Genomic DNA, 6,000 nt, shown 5'->3' with positions numbered 1-6,000 from the left:
CAGCAGCGCCTGAGACGACGTGGAATCATGGGAGCGTTTGTAGTTCTCAAGTCACGACAGACCAGGTTGAAGTCATCTGATCCAAGATGTCTGGATATCAATACCCCCCCCCCCCCCCCCCCCCCCAGACACACACACACACACAACATGATCACACGTGTTATTTGTGTGTTTTATTTCTTGACTCAAACCGAACACAATGTATTTTTCAGTTTCTTAGGAACACTTGGTGTAGTGGTGTGTTATAGTGCAGTGTAATACACCAATCCTGCAAAGAATCCTCCCTCATGTGGGTGATAATGTTAAGTTTACAATTATCTTAATAAAACGACCAATACTGCCCATGTTTATCTTAAATCGACTAGTGGTTTATATCTCCTGCCTACCTGCACAGCGGAATAATAATTCTAACTGATGAACAGACGTGCGTTTCTTTAGACATCTATCTAGTGGCGTTGGTTATTGCAGGTGTTCACAACGTACTGCTCTCCGTGAGAGTCAGGTGAGAGAAAGAGGGTGGTGACATCCCCCTTATAAGGTAGTGATGTCATCAGTCACAGGTGACTCCATGTCATATGAGGCGCAACAGCGCCTCCTCCTGAACAAATACAGTTGTATGCATTAATACACTTATTCACTCTCAACAGTTTGACTCTCTCTTTTAATTACACTTACATCTGCTGTACCTTGGGCGGCTCCTGGTACAGGCGACATAGACGGTTGCCTAGGGCGCAAACTGCCTGATCCGGCGGAGAAATGATATTGATGATGAAAAATAAATATTAAAAAAATTAAATTAAATTAAATTAAATATAGAAACAGGATGTGCTTCTGTACATCCTGCGCAGAAGCCCTTTGCATAGGAATTGCCCACGCAGTTTTTTTTTTAATTTAATTTATTTATTTTTTCTGTTTTTATATTTAATTGATTTAAATTTACATATTGTAAGATATTTTGCAATTAATAGGTGATTGAAATTCAGTGTTGTGCGTGAACGAACGCAAAAGAACGCGCTCATTGAACACGTTCACTTTTATGAGAACGATGAACTGAACGCAACTCAATGACAAATAATGAATTTGAACGGTGAACACGTTCATATTGTAGCGTCCTCGCGTATAGACGACACGAAACTTCTCTCTTTATGTGTAACTTTATTAAAGTCCAGCGAACACGACACACTTCTTGTTCGTAACTCCGACACTCCTATCATCACACAGTTTGCCAAAATACAGTATAAATATGACATGGATTTTCAGGAAAGCATTTGGTCTGAGTTACCAGAGGAACAGAGAGGTGACGTGAGGTGCAGGACAGAGAACAACATTAATATTACAGCCCTGCACTGTAAGACACGCTGAGGAAGAATCTGTCAAAACATCAGGTCAGAATTTGATCTCATAAAAAACTTCTCTTACATAATGAATGGTGTGTTATGTTGACAAAGAAATGAATTACAAAAGGTTACTCCTACAGTTCTTGTTATCTTTGTACAATAATAGACACCTATGAAGGTATTTTCTGCTGCAAAACACTTGTAGAAAATCGTCTTGTCTTAAATGTTCTAAATACAGTGTGACATGAACCTCTTGGTAAAATAAATTTAAACTATTTAAGTCTGAATTTTGTTTGGAAATATCCTGGGTTGTATAATGTTCACATGTTCGTTTGTGATGAAATACTGCGGCTAAGAGTTACACGACGAAATGAACAATGTATTTTGTTTCATTTATGTATACATGCATATGTATATAAACATATATGTAAATATATATAATATGTATATATATATATATATAAATACTAAGACAAGAAGGTGATAAGACAGGAGCCAAATTTCAAATATATCTGTGTGTCCGGCAAAGTCTTGGAATTCTCACGATATCTTTATTTCACAGATAGGACTTATAGTTTCTGAATTATAGTTGTTTGAGTGGTGCACTCAGAGTTTAGATTTCTCTCTTGAGTGAGGAGGGAACAGGTGCATTCAGTTGAGTTTCCATGGCATCCAGATACACAGTAGCAGGAGGGGACACACACTCTCTCTCTCTCTCTCTCTCTCTCTCTCTCTCTCTCTCTCTCTCTCTCTCTCTCTCTCTCTCTCTCTCTCTCTCTCTCTCTCTCTCTCTCTCTCTCTCTCTCTCTCTCTCTCTCTCTCTCTCTCTCTCTCTCTCTCTCTCTCTCTCTCTCTCTCTCTCTCTCTCTCTCTCTCTCTCTCTCTCTCTCTATCTGTGTCAATTGTTTTATATTGAATGTTTGATAGATCAAATTCACCTAAATCTTACACACTATTTCATCCTGTCACCTGCAGACATAAAGCCTTTTGACTTCAAGTTCCAGACAAGAACGGAAACTTCTTCGGAAATAGTGCATCAACTGTTCCAACAGCTTCATCAAAAGATAGATCTACTCTCTGTGGTAAACCATGGAGAAACCAGATATTCTGAAGATCCTCAATGACGAACTCCTCACAGCCCTCAGGAAGATTAATGCTCTTAAGGATGAGGTGTGGCAGCTGGGAAACCAGCTTCAAGACAGAGATGATGTCATAAAGATGGCGGTGGAGAAGGAGAAGGAGAAGGAGAAGGAGAAGGAGATTGAGACTGAGACCGAGACCGAGACCGAGACCGAGAAGGAGAAGGAGAAGGAGAAGGAGAAGGAGAATGAGATCCAGGCCCTGACGGAGAAGGTGGAGCAGCTGGAAAACCAGCTGAAAGAGAAAGATGATGTCATAGCGAAGGAGGTCAAGAAACGGCGCGCTCGCCTCAGGGCCTATCTTGACTGCCTTGCTGAGCTAACTGACTGTCAGGCCAAGGTTAAGCTTATGGAAGCAAGGCTGCACCAGAAGCCACCTCAGCCTGATACAAGCTGTAGCAGTGAGGTGGAGGTGGAGGTGGAGAAGGAGAAGGAGAAGGAGAAAGAGAAGGAGAAGGAGAAAGAGAAGGAGAAGGAGAAGGAGGAGGAGAAGGAGAAGGAGATGGAGACGGAGAAGGAGAATGAGATCCAGGCTCTGAAGGAGAAGGTGGAGCAGCTGGAAAACCACTTGAAAGACAAAGATGTTGTCATAACGAAGGAGGTCAAGAAACGGCGCGCTCGCCTCAGGGCCTATGTTGACTGCTTGGCTGAGCTCACTGACTGTCAGGCCAAGGCTAAAATTCTGGAAGCAAGTATGCACAAGGAGCCTGCACCAGGAACCTGAGACAAGAAGGAGCAGTGAGATGGAGGTCAACAAGGAGAAGGACAAGGACACTCCAACTTTGGGACTGAGCTACAGAAAGGAGGAGGCCGAGATGAGCTGGAGGAGAGAGAAGAGGTGGAGAAGCCCCCGCCCTCACCCTTTTTCTACTCCTCAAAACAAACCCCTCCCCTGTCCCCCTTTGTACATATTTGAAATGATCTAATGATGTGTTGTAAATATGTTAAACTTTTTGAATAAAAATAACTAGTACAGTAACATCTACCTCTGTCTTTCTGAATATACACACAGGATTCATTGATCAATTAACAAAGTGTTGGAGTGAAACAAATCAGTGTGTTCATTTAGTTTGCTACTATTCATATGAACACAGCAGAGCATAGACAAACAATGTTTCTTAACTTTTTTACATTTGGTCAAATCTATATATTAATTATGACAACAATACAATAATAATACTATCATCTCATCTGAGGGCCCACTCATCACACTGACCACGCCCATCTGACACGCACACACACTCACGCACACACACACATGCACACACACACACACACACACACACGCATACACACACACGCACGCACACACACACACACACAAGTCATTATCATTTATATATTTACTGTATATATACACATTTATTTCAATTTATTCATGGTTGAGGTCAATATCAGGTCAGAAGACATGTTCATGGAACTGAAGTCAATTTAAAATGACATGTAGCATGTTAGAGTTATAAATAACTTGTCCATGTGTAAAACAATAGTTTAATTAAAAAAAAAAAAAAAAATCACAATAATTATTTTGGGGGGCTGAAGCACATTTTAGGGGGGCTTCAGCCAACTAATCAGCCAATGAGAGCCTGGCATCCCACAAAACCCTACAGCCATTGGCCTAGACTGTCACGTGCCCCACCCCTACCTGTTCACTGACCCTCGGGACATTTCAATACTTTCTCCTCAGGAGAGACGCTGTCTATCGAATGCTTTCATCATGTCGTTGCTCAGTGCCCGTAAAATGTCCGCGATTTAGCCTAACCGAAACCAACTAACTAGACTTCTCACTACGTTACCCATCACCCATGGCACACATATGCAGACCAAACAAGCAATTGTTTTCTTCTCTGGCCAGTGTCTCGGCTCCGTACCACACAACTTGGTAGAAGGAAGCTTCATGGATTAGAGACTATACGGCTCTATTGAGCCGTATAGTGAATGAATCTGGAATATTCCCCCACACTGGGTTATTCTCTACCAATAGGTTTCATCCAGTATCTAAAAGCCAAAAATATAAAAGTTACTTTTAAGTAAGGCTGTCAGATATAGGTAGTAAAGTAGAAAATATTTTCCCTGAAGTGTTTATCAAAAGCAGCAGAAAATGACAGCGACACACACACGATAACTTGTCCATCGAATTATTCTGCTTAGTTCAAGGTAGAAACCATCAGCTGAAGTGGCCTAGTTGGTAAACCGTACGATCTTAAACAACAGCGACCCAGGTTTGAATCCCACTCAGTCCCATTTTCGAACTGGCAATATGTTACACCTAAAATTGGCAGGACTTCTTCTATTAATTGCAAAATATCTTACACTATGTTAATTTAACTTAATTAAATATAAAAACAGGAACAAATTTAATTAAAAAAAAAGAAAAAAAGCTGCGCATGCATTGGGCTTCTGCGCAGGAAGTGCGCAATGGGCTTCTGCGCAGAATGTGCACAGTGGCCTTGTGCGCAGTAGGCTTCTGCAGGATGTGTGCAGTGGCTTTCTGCGCAGAATGTGCGCAGTAGGCTTCTGCGCAGGACGTGCGCAATGCGCTTCTGCGCAGGATGTGCGCGCGCAGTTTTTTCCTTTTTCCCCCATTTAATTTAATTAAAAAAATATATATTTAATTTTATATTTTAAATTTTTATATTACATTTCATCATCATTTTTCCGCGCTGGTTCAGGGGTAGATGATGCTGGTCTTCACAGGTGACTGACCTACGCAAGCCTGTAGCCGCCACCCCCCCACAGGAGATTATGTGCTTGTGTGTGTGGCCTCGGCGCTTCCTGGTTCTTCCCGGCACTACGCTGCCGGTGCGAACAGCCAAAGTATTTACCATGGGCGAGGAAAGGAGGCGGAGCGCTTTTCGCAGCGCTTCTACCTCCGGTGCGTCCCGGGGTTAGAGGATGATGGTGTGACGTTAATGTATTGTTTTACATGGCATGTGTCATGTCAGGATAAATCAGCCTCCTATGTCGCCAGTACCAGGAGCCGCCCCTGTCACTGGTTAGCTTGGCTCGCTGTCTGGCCGGTAACCAGCCGTCCGGACCGCTCCGTGAAGAAGGAGGAGGAGATGTTTCTTTACTTGGAATGCGGCCACTTTATTTCTCGGATATACAGCAGGAGCATCACTCGCATCACCTCTAGGTGCTCCGTCACTTCTCCTTATAAACACACTTTTAGCGTATTTTCCCACAATACCCTGGCGCACTACGTCACACACTACAAACTTTCCTTAAAGGGGCAGGCCATACCTGCAACACAACAGCTCTCGGTCTCATATACAGATGGCAAGAGAAAGCAGAGACGCAGACTCAGCAACTACATCCGAGATCCGATGCACCTTATTATTATCTGAGAGATTTTTACACACTGTCTGATAAATATTCCGACAGTAAAGGCAAGGGGTAGTGATGGATAAGGTTTTCTTTAAAAAGTTAAGTCTTTCATTCTCACTGTCCACCTTAAAACTATGAAATGAACTGAAATATGAACTAGTTCAGAATTTAAATGGTGAACTATGAACGTGAACTAT

Source organism: Pleuronectes platessa, chromosome 12 (genome assembly GCF_947347685.1).
Source record: "Pleuronectes platessa chromosome 12, fPlePla1.1, whole genome shotgun sequence".
NCBI lineage: Eukaryota > Metazoa > Chordata > Actinopteri > Pleuronectiformes > Pleuronectidae > Pleuronectes > Pleuronectes platessa.
The sequence above is the reverse complement of the archived record's forward strand: the minus strand, read 5'-3'. Positions refer to the sequence as shown.